We start from the raw sequence: 14,176 nt of genomic DNA on the forward strand, positions 1-14,176 counted from the left end.
CAAAAATATGTATCGTCCATTGTTGTCGGTATATTCGTCAAGGGCTTATAAAATTTCAAAGAAAAAAAAAAGTTTCCCCCATATTATTTCCGTAAGATACTTTGATCACAAAGCGGATGATCTCAGAGTCGATATAGAGAACTCAAGTTTTAAGGGCATTTCTTTTTATCAATTTGAAAGCGTTTAAGAACCTAGGAGGATGAAAGTTGAAAAACAACCCTATTAAGGATCACCCTGGTGTATGCGGTATACGGTATATACATACACATAAGCGACAGCGTAGTACGGACGAAATGCGATTAGTTACGCGTTGCCTGGAGCAAATCGAATATGGCTTACCGTGAATTGAATCGAACAGTGTACAATTAGGAAAGCATTAATCTTCGGCAGAAGCTTTGTTGCCCAGCGAAGAGAAACTCAGCGGGTTGTCGGCATAAGGTTTCTAGCTAAATCTTATTGTTCGATCCGGCGGAGAAACGACGAGCTTTAGGCGCCGTTGACGGATCGAGAAGCGAAGGGATAGAGTCGAATTACACCCGAAAAGACACCTTGAAACCAAGTTGCGGATTCAAGAAGTACGGAAAGTATAATTACTGTGAAAATTTTTGCTACATCGCACAGTCTGACTATGAGTATAAAGAAAAAGTCATGCACTGTTAAAAATGTTTGTACATTTACTACACGAAAGTGTAGCTAAATTAAAAATTTTGTGTTTTAAAGTGAATTACTAAGCGTTGTCGTTAAATTTTCAATAAAATTTTGTCGTTTTTCTTAACTTGGTTGGAGAAAGGCAAAACCGTATTTCGAATTTACTAGATTATGTAGCAAATTTGTTATATTTGTAAATTTATCATACATTTGCTGTACGGTATTTGTAAATTTACTAAACATTCTGCTGAATTCATATGATAAATGTACAAAGAAATACGATTACAGTTTGTTAAAATTAAAAATCTATTGTAGCAACAGGAATTAATATGCATATCTATTAATTTCATTCCACGATTTCGACCATCTCATAACTAGAACCGGAAATGTCGCACGTGGAGTTTAAATTCCGTAGTCAGATTTCGAATTTGTCAAACCTGAGTTCTAAAATCGCTTCGAAAAATTTTAGCTGTACTTGATACTGTGTCACACGTACTGTGTTTAAAAAATTTCATAACAGTTTCTGGAAATCCCGGAATTTTCTTGTCAATCTACTCAAGTTGCGCGTGTATAAATTTTATACAAAATACTTAACTGCATGAGATTTCGGCATAGCTCAAAGAATTACCATGTTAATTTTGGAATATATTATCAAATTTTCAATTTCAGACAATTACACTGTAAACAATCCATTAAATCTGGAATATAAATGCTCTTTTAAATTCATTTAAAATTGTATTGTGAGTACGAATTCTGAAACTATAATCTTACTGCTGAGTTTTCAGTAATTGTACATTGTATTATCAATCAAACGAAGTCATGGTTTTCCACAAAGTAGTTTGGCTTAGTAGGTAGGGTGTCCGATTAGTAATCCAAACAGTAAGAGCGAGCCCCGGTAAGGAACAAGTAACGAGCTACGTTTTCTAATCGATCTAAAACATGTTTACAACGATTGTATCAACCCATAAGTTGTTAGCATGCTATTTATGCTCATAAAAATGATTAACACCAATGATACACCCGTTCTACGTGTATTTTTTTCTTCATCTATGAAATCCATAATATCGTAAAAATAATACGCAGATTTGTCGAAATTATGGCACTAATACTTGATAAATTTACGGTAGTGTTACAGTAAATTCAAAAAATTAGTTTTCGAAGAATACTTGAAGAAAGTAAAGTAAATTTACTCTTCCGTAAGAGGACAAAACTTCCAATACAATTTCAGTGAATTTGTAATAAACGTTTTTCTCAGTGTCGGATTGATGAAAATTATTGTAGAGCCATAAGAAAATATACTCTAAACTCCGAACAGCGTTGAATATACACTTAGACAGAGAAAAACGAACAGAAGTTCTTTGGAAACTCGAAGATAAACCATTCGATAAATTAACATCGAAATTTATATGAGCTGGAAGAGAATTAATGACAACAATATTATGCTGGAGTCTAATTTGTTTCAACAAAACTTGTATCGAATCGAGTTATATTTCTTTTGATGACAAGTTGCGGATATAAATGAACGAAAAATTTTAAGTCAATATATCAGCTGGCTTTGGTGTATAATTAACTCGGAGTGCTCGAAATTCTTATTCTTGTATTGTATGTATAATGTATAATATTTTAACAGATAATTTAAAGTCTAAAGAAATGCTGACTCCTTAATTTATAATCCATGCGAATGAAAATTCATCCGAACTAATCGATGTTTAACAATTTATATTTGTCGCGTACCGGTGATCGCCTCACGATTTAATTGCGAGCCATTAAATTGTAACGTGAGAATAATTATGAACCTTGTTGAAACAAATGACCCTGAAATTCCCGAAAATTTTTTATTTCTTAGAGAAATCACCTGACATTTTTATCACCGAAATAGTCGAATGAGAAATAAATTGAATTTTCCTTCGCTTTGACAAACGTATATGTATAGAAATTGAGTCAGGATATTTGAAATCTCATCATTTCTTTTCAAACCATCCCCGTGAAATGGTTCTTCGAGTATTTTTTAACATCGACGAAGCACGAGGTTGATTCACAAGCCATAATATAATACATAATGCAACCGTAGCCATCGGTTCACCGATTCGTATAATGTGTTTCATTTTCCTTATTTCCTTGCCTTTAGCCAGATAATTAGAGTGGAAAAAAGGAAAAAAGTATGATCGAAAAAAATTGTTTGCACTTCCCTGCCGACGACGCGACTGCTGCAGTACATGAAACTGTAGATTTGTCAAAGGGATGAAAAATCTTCGTTCCGCGAAACCGTCGACGGTGGCTTCCGAGCGTTTACATACTATAATATTATACACACATATACATATGTATTATATATATGCACACACATGTATATCGGTTTTCAGGTCGTAGTTGTGCAAATGTACCTACATTTCACACACACACACATATATATATATATATAGGCCGCCTCGCTGTTAGATATGAAAGGCTTTTATTTCTTTGTGAAAAACTTTTGGTTCGCATAATGAAACGAGTCGCCCTCATCGTCGCAGTCAACGTATTTCCTGAACGTGGCCGCATGAAAACTTGCCAGGTATGGCTAAACGCGAAAAGTAAATCCGTGGAAAATGTGTCCCGCCGGAAACATGAATCAGACCTGTTTTCATTTTAATTTTCCTTTGCCTTTTTCTTCTTTTTAGTTGTTTTTTTTTTTTTTCTTCGTCTATTTTTATTATCGCTTCTTTTTCAAGTTTTATGTATATTTCTTTCTTTCCTTTTCCTGTTTAATTGAAAAACTGAGAGTTGGTGGTGGAAAGCGGTGATCGGAGATAAAAGGTGAATATAGTGAAAAAGCTTGCTTGATCCATATATTCGCTAATTAAAAAGAGACTCTGTTTGTAAATTTAGGTGTTTGTTTTCGGACCGTGCAGCGGCGATTTTGATCTCATTGCGTCACCATCACGCCGCTCGTATCGCTAATAATAATTGCACGGATAGGTGAGCGCAACAACTTTCCCCTCCTTTTTTTTTTGCTATGCACAGCGTTGTTTTTTCCCCTATTTTTGCTTTCTCTTTTTGTTTTTCAACAGTAAACAACTCCCGTTCATTCGTGTGTGCTATAGGTACCCACCGCTAATGCGGGAAGATAACTTCGCTCCATTTACGCTCGGTATATTTAAATTTCAATTTATTCACGTACCGCACGTAAATTATATAGATTGATGTGTAAACATAGTCTCATTCGAACTGGGAGTTGTGAGTTGTTGTTTTTTTTTTTTTTTTTGGTTTGCATTTTGTGCAAATTTCAAATTGTTTGAAACGACGAGTATCCGAAATGTCTAGAACCATTTCTTTCGTGCTTATGGAACCGGAATTTAGTATTTTAAAAAGATACCTATAAAATTTCGAACTTGAAAAGTTCGGAAAGCGCCAAATTCCGAATTTTTTGGTGGTTAAACTTGAAGTAAAGAAATCAAAATTCGACGAAACATTATATTTTCGAATGGTCCGTAACCCAACGCTCAAATAGTTCCGAAAAGATAATATGCCGACAAGTCGAAGTTCCGCAATTGCGAAAATGAAAAAATCTGAAACATCGAAATTTCGAGAGATCGAAGATTTTCAGTTCTGTGAATGTCTGGCTTCAAGAAATTTCACCAATTGATCTTTTTCTGTTTTGCATTTTCGATATTTTTACGTTGGGAACCCTGGTAATTGCGATTTTGTTTTTTTCTGAATTTTTCCACCCACTCTTTGAGTAAACTACACTGTGTGAGTATATTTTAATTTCCGGAATTTTACTCCATCGAAACTTTATAATTCGGAACTGTGCTCCGTCGTAACTTAAATTTTCGGAATATGGCATTCCGAAACTTTAAGCCATAGAATTTCCGACCATTCGAAACTTCGTTGTTTTGTAAATTAATGTTTCATTTCTTTACCTCAAGTTTCGCCACCAAATAATTCAGAATTAGGCGTTTTCGAAACTTTTCAAATTCGGAACTTCAACCCCACCTCGCGAAACATCGTCATTTTGTTGCGATAACGGTACATATTCAAATCTGCACATATTTGACCAAATAATAAAGTGACAATAAGATCCGGATTTAATTTTTCTAAAAAGTTATCAAGTTTTGCTGTATATAAATATAATCTAGAGTTATCTGTTATGTGATTACGTAAAATATTATCGCACCAATAATACGACACTCCGTGATTTCGAAATTTCGGATCTCAACCACCGAAATGAAAAACATTTGTCCATCTGAAGAATGATCGGTCGTTAAAAATGTTTTGTAAAATAAATTATTTTAGAATCAAAAAGCGCCTATAATCGGGATGAACGATCAGTATTCCTTCCACGTGTCAAATTCAACCACCGTACCAGCCCTGCAGCTACCTTGACTCTCGAATTCGATATTACTTTCGGATTCTCGGCACATGAAAATCCCTCCGATGCGTACCTGCGGGATGATTGGGGCGGTTATAAGACAGGAAGTGCGTCTGCAGCCGGCTGCCGGGAATACGCGAGGGTCCTCTATACGAATAAAGCACAACTTGCGCGGGAATACAAACAAGGTGAACCGACCCCGGCCGAAACCGCCGTCTCACACCGGCCGTAATTTCGCCCCTCGAACCCCGAAAGCCCGTTTTCTTAGAGGGCGTGAATACGGCCGTGGGGTAAATATCGCGGCAAAGGTATCTTCCTTTTCACCCTTACCAAGTCCCAGTTGCACTCTGAATAACGGGCGTAAACAGCACCTGTGCAGCGACGGGAGCAGAAAGACTTTAGAAACCCCTTTAGTCGAAGATCGGAATTCATCTTTTATCGTTGTAACTAATTCTTGCGTCTACGACTTGCGAGATTGATATTTTCAAATGTTCAATCTCTTTTCTCTCTGAATTTATTCGAATATTTTAAACATCACTTTACCGTTTCAAATCAAATTTTTTCCACCGTTTCAAGAAAAAAAAAAACAGTAGCAGAATCGATTACAATCGACTCGGCGTTTTTTCAAAGCATTGGATCAGTTTTTTTTTTATAAACTTTCCAAGTCTTGTGTGTACATTTTGTATAAAATAACAGCAACCGCGATTATGTAGAGTTTTGAAGTTTAGAATTGTTAGTGAGAAATTGTGAGAGTATAAAGTTGTACCTGTTGCAGAATATCGATTGAGTTTTGCGATGGGCATTTATTGTACCGAATTATTGAATAATCGAATGAGTAAAATAGTCCCAACAATCGTCAAAGAAGTTTTTTCCATTTGTAATCGTGAAAGTATATTTGGCGAAAATTTACTTTATTGTACGTGTAATGTACAAATTAATATATTTTAATCGTGGATTAGTTCAATATCATATTTAATAATATAAACGATGTACACGTATAATTGGATAATTTTCTTTATCAATCCAATTTACCAAGAAAATCGTGTCCGTGAAATTAAATTGAAGACAATCTGCTTCTTATAGCAATTTTTCCCTCGGAATTCTCAATTGTGGAAATATTCTCGAAACGAAGGTATAATTAAGCTATATGGTACAAAGTGTAACAACACTGTAATACAATCGAATGAAATCACAATTGATTCTTAACGTTGAATTTGATTTCCTAACACACTTGAATAAATTCACCAATCACTTTGTCAAATTACATAAACGTTACACAAGTAATGAAACTGATGAAAAACACATTCGCATTATATAAACTAATTTACCACTTGATTTGAAAATTATCGGTTAATTCGATGAGCGACGAGAATAAGAAAAAAGAATAAAAATAAAAATTCAGACCGAGGTAATTGTACCGGTGAAATTCTTTCCCGATCAAGGCTTCTCATTTACATTATTTTCGATTCGTGATAACGCGGTCAATCACGAGACGGATAGTGAAAAAAAATTACCGAAAAATCGATCTATTCCATTGCAGCGTGCAAATAATGTGGAGAAACTCACGTAGTCGTCACTAATTGCGTGTAATTGCAAGAAAACCGATCCTAGAGTCGTCTTGTTTAGATTTGAATGATGTATAAGCCGTTCCATCACAACTCCGGCTTCTTCGTCCCGCGGGTTTTACTGTCTGTCAGATAGACGAGACGAGCTAGAGCCGAGAGAGAAGGTCCAGCCGGTTAACTAACTGAGATTAAACGCGCGTAGCTATATATACGTTGAAAAAGGTATGTGTAGATGTATATATATATATATATATAAAAAGGACAAGCGAGGAAACGCGACGCGGGGCGAGATTTGAGGAGAAATAACGCGAAAACTGGAAGAGGAGGAGAAACTCCGAGAGCTCGGCGGCATTAATGAGGAGGAATAATTACGGCTCGTAAAGATCTTTACGCGAGCTGTCGTAAACCTCTCTCCAGGATGAAAAAGACTTCTCTCGTTATTGAGATTGTTAAATTTGATTCATCCAACAGTCCCGATGCTTAAGGACCGTACGTGCATCTACAGGATGAATTCTTACGTACATTTTATACGTAACGCGCTGCGGTTTAACTTCCCCAAGGAACATCTCAGCCCGCCATTCTATCCTATTCCGCACCGCAGCGGGAGTTTGCAGGACTCCGTGAAATCCCTTCGAAATTTCAAGCGCAGGATAACAGAGGCAAATTCCAACATATTGATCGCGATTTTTTATGATTTTTACCTCAGTTTTTTCACTTCGTTGAACAAGAAATTACTTAATCGTTGTAATTGATTATCAAAAATTTTTACAGACTTTTTAAACTAAGTACATAAGTGAATAAGAATCCGAACTGAACTAGGGAAAATTTCGAGAAAAAAACAAAGGATGAAACGAGACCTTCAAGTTTTTTGAATTATTCAAGTGAAAATACGAAGCGATCAATCATATATAGGAACTTCACGAGGATCGCTGAATCTGCTCTAAGAAAAATGGTGGCTCCTTAATCGGTGAAAAAGGAACCTTTCGCAAAGAAGTAAACAGAAAAGATGAAAGTATTATAAATTGTATCAAATGGATCTACGGTTCTACGGATAATCGAAAATAAAACGATCCATTTTTCGACCACACATAGCAAGATGTGTAAAAAATTAGTGAGTGTCAATATTTTCGAGGGTGTTGTTAACGCTATAGAAGAACTTAGCATACGTTAAATATCGACGAAATAGTTATTATACCTCGCTCAAAGCATGCGGTGAATCGCATTAGCCGAGGAAACGGATTGATTATAAATTTAACCGAGGGACGGTACACGGTGATGGGTGAATAATTCATTACACATTTAACTGAATTAAGGGTAGGTAAACGACGGGTAGTTAGGGAGAAACACAGGCTCGAATTCGTGCGGCAACCGTACTTATACATTCATTCGCGTACGGCATACGTATGTGGAAAGATAAATAAATACATAGAGAAGTGTAGGGTTGTGTGATAATTTGGCACTCGGAATGGGAAATTTTCACAGCCCTTAGACTACTGCCAGGACGGTTTGGTATAAGAGCGATTGCACCGCGTGGCGGGCTGCAAAGTCAAATATTAGTTTCACGCCATTGTTTATGTATTCAATTAATCTACTTAGTCACTCACGGTCCGACCCATCAGCGTTGCCCCAAAAGTGTTCAATTAGTTTGGCTATGCTCTAACAGCGCGGTTTCGCTCAAGTCGAGTTGAGTTAAGTCGCTACGTGACGTTGATTAAAAGCCGTCAGAAACTTACGTACGTTCTACGTGAAGATCGCATGGACGATGATCGTTTCTATGCCGCGTCGCGTCTATGCGGACTTGGGTGTTTTTAGGGAAAAAATAATTTACGCTTTTCCACAGTGGCACTCCCTAAAAATTTTGCTTGAGTTGAAAGAAAGATTCAGTGAAAAGTAGAGCGTTCCACGTTGCGTGGAAGTTCGCGTGCATTTGATTTTTCACTTTTAAAAAAATTTTTTTTTTGAATTCGTTAAGAAACGCGTTGTGGCAGTTTAATCATTATTTCTTTCCTTACATTTATAGCCAACCCAAAGATCACCGTTCAAAATACAACGATATATCAACCGGGAATCTTATTCTCCTAAATTCAAACTTCATATTGAATTATAACTATTTTACGTGATTGAATTAATAATGAAAAAGTCGTCGGATACGCTTCTCAAGCATCGACTGGAGATTTAATATCACAAGTCTGCGTCTTTGTGAAGTAAATTTATATTATAATTGATTTAAGCAGTAAAGCCAAACTTTTTTTATTCGCGATACTTCATAAATTTAAAAAAATGTATAAAACTCGAAAAATCAACTGATTGTAAGCTCTTTTTATAGTTACACTATTTTCTATTTGTTCGTTGTCTCCAAATAAATCGTCGAATATCTGACGGATGTAATATTTTCATCAATACTCAATACACGTCAATCGTGTGGTAAAATTAATGAAACGTACCGACTTTCGGGCTTCAAGAGGAAGGGATGAAAGACGAAAAACAACAACCGATTTGAATCGGAGCTTTAAGAGTTGCCGATAAAGATATAAATGGTGCTGATCGTGAGATATAATAAATTAAATCAGTACCTGCAGAAAAAAGTTTCATAAAGAAAAAGCAGAAACAAAAAATCCAATTTCAGGATATAAAGAAAAGCTCAGAAGCTTTACAGACCACTTTAGAGACATCGCGTTACCATAAAATTTTTTCAACCCCATAATAATATCCTTCGTGAAATTTCGATTCTATAGTTCACTCGTACCCGTGAATAAATAGTACTTGAGTCTTTCACTTTGAATGTTTTCTTCCACTGTTTCTTTTTTCATTTTTCATTTTATACCCAGCAAATTGCAGGTATCAACTTGAATTTAATAACGCTTGTGAAAACCTTTTAGGCTTCTATGTCTCTTCTGCCTTGCTTTTAAAATGACGTAAATTGTTGTCATACATGTGTAATTGTATACATGTATGTGTTTACTTGCGAAGCATCATTTGGGAATATCGTCGTGCGATTTTATTCCTCTATGTTAAATGTGTATTATACGTTGTATTATACGAGTTTCGCACCGGATTGTACCTTCTTTTTATTCCTTCTACCGGGACACGTAATTGTCACATGCTGCCTTTTCGCGCAAGGCACGTCGATTTTCAAGTTAGTTTCCTTTCTTTTTTCCCCATACATTTCAGTCTTCGTATTATTCTTTCTCGATTTCTCTTTTACACTCGTTTTTTTTTTTCTTCTCTCGTTTCATTTGAGCTGATTTTTTTTTCTTTTTCTCACTTCTTCTTTCCCTTTCTTTGGGTTTTCTACCTGACATTTTTTTCAGGGAGAGAACTTTTCTCCAACCCTCGTTTGCCGCTACGTGCGAAACCATTTAATGTCCCCGTCGATACTACGGTAATACTTTGGGATTAGACTGATTCAGGGGAGAATAAATGGAAGAAAAATAATAAATTTATCCCTTGCGTTGGAAGTATACCAGTAAACCAAAACGAATTGAATAGAATTTAGTACGTCCAAAAACGAAATTACCTTGAATTAAAGCGAATTGAAAAGACTTGTGTTCTGCCAATTCTTTTGCATTTTTAAAAAAATTTCTTCTAATTCGTGTCAATTCCATTTTTGCCGTACTCAATTCGATTTCGTTTACTGGAATAAACTGAATGAATAGACGCGTTACGTTTCCTGGAGAAACATTCTCTTTGCATGTGACCAATTGTTCAATTTGTTACTTATTTGAATTTTATTTTATTTTTCTCTCATAACAATTATTTATCTTCGATAAGAAAAAAGAGTCCCAATCCATGTGCGTATATACGATACAGTTCCAAGAAACGACGGAGGAGGGAGATTGAGATTTTTCCTTCAAAACAGTTTGTGCGTTTTTGACCAGATCGACTTTGTTTCCATCTATCTTTTCTCTACGACTTCTTTTTTCACGACGAGAATTCTTCGGCAAGAAAGAACGAAAATGAGAGAAATTTATTGCGATATTTTTAAGGCTACCTCACAACCGGCAACTTTTCTGATAAATCATATACTTAGAGAGAAGGGTTGAATTCTTTGCAGTACGTGTTTCGTTTGCCAATATTTTTTTATTCGTTTCGTTCTTTGTTTTGTTTTGTTTTTATTTTATTTTTTTTTTTTTTTTATCATCTTCTATTCGATATCTTTTCTTAGCGCTTTTTCATCCCCCGCGCCGAATAAAAATTCGACAAGTTATTGAAATTCAAATATGTGTACATTGCGCCTTATCCAAAGTTTGCTTAGAATCCGAACCCCAGCTGTAGACAAAGGGTGGATGAGATAAAGGATTGTTTTTACCGGAGGGAGGCGACGCGATGTGGAAAGTGCCGCACTACTGCTTCGCCGAGGGGTGGAACTAAGGAGGAAAAGAGGTTGAACCGAGGGTAAAGGGAAAGGGAAAGGGAAAGGGAGAGGGAGATGGAGATGGAGGCTTAGTTTACACAGAGTCATTTAGTGTAGGCTTACCAGAAAGCTCCTCTCGGGAGCCTGCATGAATTCTAACAAGCGCAAGCGGGCACACTTCCCGCCCTAAACTGGGCTCCTAGCACCCTTCGATGTATACGTATAACAACCTCCGGCAGGGGATTAAAAGTGTAAAATTTTCATCCCTGCTACCCGGCGATGACACGCCTGAATTTTCATAGCCGTGCGTCTTTTACGCCATCCAATTCAGCCGTTAAACCATCACGTTGAAATTTAGAACGCCAAATGAATATGAGGTAGGTACAGGTGAAATCGCTCTTGCCTTCTTTTAGAGAATTTTATCCCGGGTCAATTTATCTTCGTTCATTAATGATGATCCAGCTTTTTAAAACCACTGATTATATTTTAATTTAAGCATTTTTTCAATCAGCTGTGACGGAGAAATTCTAAAATAAATACAAACAAAGGGCAGATAATTTTGACAATGAAAAAATCTTTCCAACATTTTTTAATTAATGTGTGAATATTTCAATAAATAACGAAAGTCACGTCTATACATGTTTCTCTTGAAATGATTCACTCTGACTTAATTTTTTTTTTTATTTTTTCAGCACTTCAGGCTTTCGGAACCCAAAATTTGAAGCCGTTGGAAACACGTGGTAAGAAATAATTTGGTTGATTAATAATTAACTTCCTTTCATATATACGAAAGCTTATTTAAGACGAATGAAGGATTTCAAATTTTGTAAAATCGTCTCTTTGGAGAAAACAATTATTTCAATTGCCCCACGTGACGTAACAAATCTCTTGATTAATAAATATCCAGAATTACGATTATCCCCAAATATTTCGCCCGATGAATTTCTACGCCCTATTTTCATCGTCATTTCTAATTGGTATTACATCTGCAAGTACATATAAACTCTGCATTGTTTCAATCAGTTTTCGAATACCTAACCAAAGTGCGGCCGTAGAAAAGCGGATTACGCGATTAATTTGCGATTATGGTGTAATTGAAGCAATTATCCGAATACGCAGTTGCCCAGCTTTAATCAATCAAGAGCATTTTTTTTTCCAACCCCGCCTTCTCTGTTTCCATGAACTCATCTCTCCACCCGATGGATCGAAAATTTCAGGTTTGATTAATGGGATTATATCATTGTCGGATAATTATTTGGCGATCTGACTCCCTTATTTTCAATGTATTATGCGTTGATTAACCAATTAATCGTATCGTGGCTTAACGTTTCTTCGCTTGTCATTTCGGAAGTATTACTGGAGAGATTTGATCAATCTTGGTTGTGATCATTGCCGTCCATTAATTCTGTTTTCATTATTTTCTCCTTCGAAATGTCAGGATTAAAATTTTCTTTCTGAAAAACGTAAAGCTTTCAATTTTGATTTCGAAATCTGCCAAACTCGGTGTCGCAACAATTGAAGAACACATCAAATCTTTCGTATGTGACTCTCAAAAGAAAAAAAAAACAAAAAAGAAAACAAAACACGAGAATAATTATACGAAAATTCAGATAAGAAGTAAGTATATATTTCGTTTCGCACTCGGTATAAAATCTTGGTAATCCACGGAGTTTATAAAGCAGCAGGAAGAAGAATGGCAATTCATTTAGCTGAAAGTTGAAAGAATTGAAGAGAATCCCTGCATAAAAAATTAGGCGTCACTCAAAACTCACCGATGAAATAAAAATTCGTCAAAGTCAGTTTATATATTGTTACATATACTTCATCGGAATTGATTGTCGGTTCTATTTTTTCTTTTCGAATAATGTCGGTTGCGTGCAGAAACTCGAGAAATCCGTGCCTGTAAATTGATATTCTCGAGTACGTAACTCGTGTGCGTACCTACTTACCCTGTACGTCCATATATACATATATATATATATATATATATATATATATATATATATATACACACCTACATACTGCTTTTCAAGAAGGCGGAGACGAAAAGAAGACGGAAAATTAGCGGGAAAAGGGGGAGGAGCAGCTCATACATAAAAGGTACCTAATACATATAAAAGCGAGCGTGTATAGAAGGGCTCGGATATACATGGTATATACATAAGAGGCGTAAAATCGTTTGGGCGGGGCCGCAAAACCCCGCTGCGCTGCATAAACTATCGTTCATCCCTATTACCACCCCATCTTATATACACGGTGATACGAATCGTTCGAATTTACCGAAGGGAGAACATCCGGCGACGATAAGTGATAATAAATATTGTTCGTTAGTTAAATCACCGCTTTCTCTTCCTCTTTACAACTAGATGGAAAAGGAAAAAGAAAAACAGATCTCCCCCCGAGAAAACAAAAAAAAAACTAGAATAGAAATTAATTCGAGGGGCAGAAAATAAACACATCGCGCGTATTATATGATGAAAAAGAAATAATGTGTGGTTTTAAATTATGTCGGTGACACCTCTGGCGTTTATAATGCATTATAGATGTAGATCAATATCATGCACATAGCGCCTGAAACGCTGAGTGGGCAAACATTAATATCGGGTTGTTATAATCAGTTGTTATCACTTTATTTGAACATCGCGATATTTTCACACGGATAAAATATTGTATATAAGTGTGTAATGCAGAGTCTGTATATATATCGATCATTCGGAATTTCGATCTGTTTCACATTTTTAATTTTTTCATTCTTGCTCTTTCGCCCTTTGACTTGTCCTTTCGAAACTTCTCAAAATCGGAATTTCAACCCCGCCCCTTAAATCACCTGATTCGAGCCGCTGTTCAGTTTATTCTATTATTTGTCTTTCTCTCCCTCATTGACAGAAATTTTTAGTTCCGGTTACCGCTCAGTCCTTAACTATTTTCATTTTTTACCACAATCGAAAAATATAGTTCTAGGTAGAAATTGAAAATTAGTTTTCTAGCTGTCACCGGAAAGTCTATTATCCGTTATACATTTTCTTGTAACTGTTGCGAAAATTGAATGCTTGTGCAATAATAAATCGATGTAAAAGCCTTATTTAACTGAAAAAGTAGAGTCAACCTCAGAAACTGATTCTGCGTTTCACGTACCAAAAAAAGGATCGACAATAGCGCAAAATGGTTACGCTTACCTCGTTTTTCGCAAATCCAAAAATATTCAAACAGTTTTTTTTTTTTTTTCTTAACAATACCTGATTTACTGAATTTTTCTAG

The 14,176-nt window shown here is 35.9% G+C and overlaps 1 protein-coding gene and 1 long non-coding RNA gene across 2 annotated transcripts in view; one reads left to right on the forward strand and one right to left on the reverse strand.

The window, feature by feature from the left end:
• Positions 1 to 14,176, reverse strand: part of LOC124211919 (defective proboscis extension response 14) — a 201,211-nt gene that overhangs the window by 104,740 nt on the left and 82,295 nt on the right. The window lies entirely within an intron of this gene.
• Positions 1 to 14,176, forward strand: part of LOC124211921 (uncharacterized) — a 122,926-nt gene that overhangs the window by 82,903 nt on the left and 25,847 nt on the right. Inside the window, exon 3 of the long non-coding RNA XR_006881546.2 lies at positions 11,611 to 11,658. This is a non-coding gene — a long non-coding RNA (uncharacterized lncRNA). The remainder of the gene's footprint in view (positions 1 to 11,610; positions 11,659 to 14,176) is intronic.

This window comes from Neodiprion pinetum, chromosome 2 (genome assembly GCF_021155775.2).
Source record: "Neodiprion pinetum isolate iyNeoPine1 chromosome 2, iyNeoPine1.2, whole genome shotgun sequence".
NCBI classification, from domain to species: domain Eukaryota; kingdom Metazoa; phylum Arthropoda; class Insecta; order Hymenoptera; family Diprionidae; genus Neodiprion; species Neodiprion pinetum.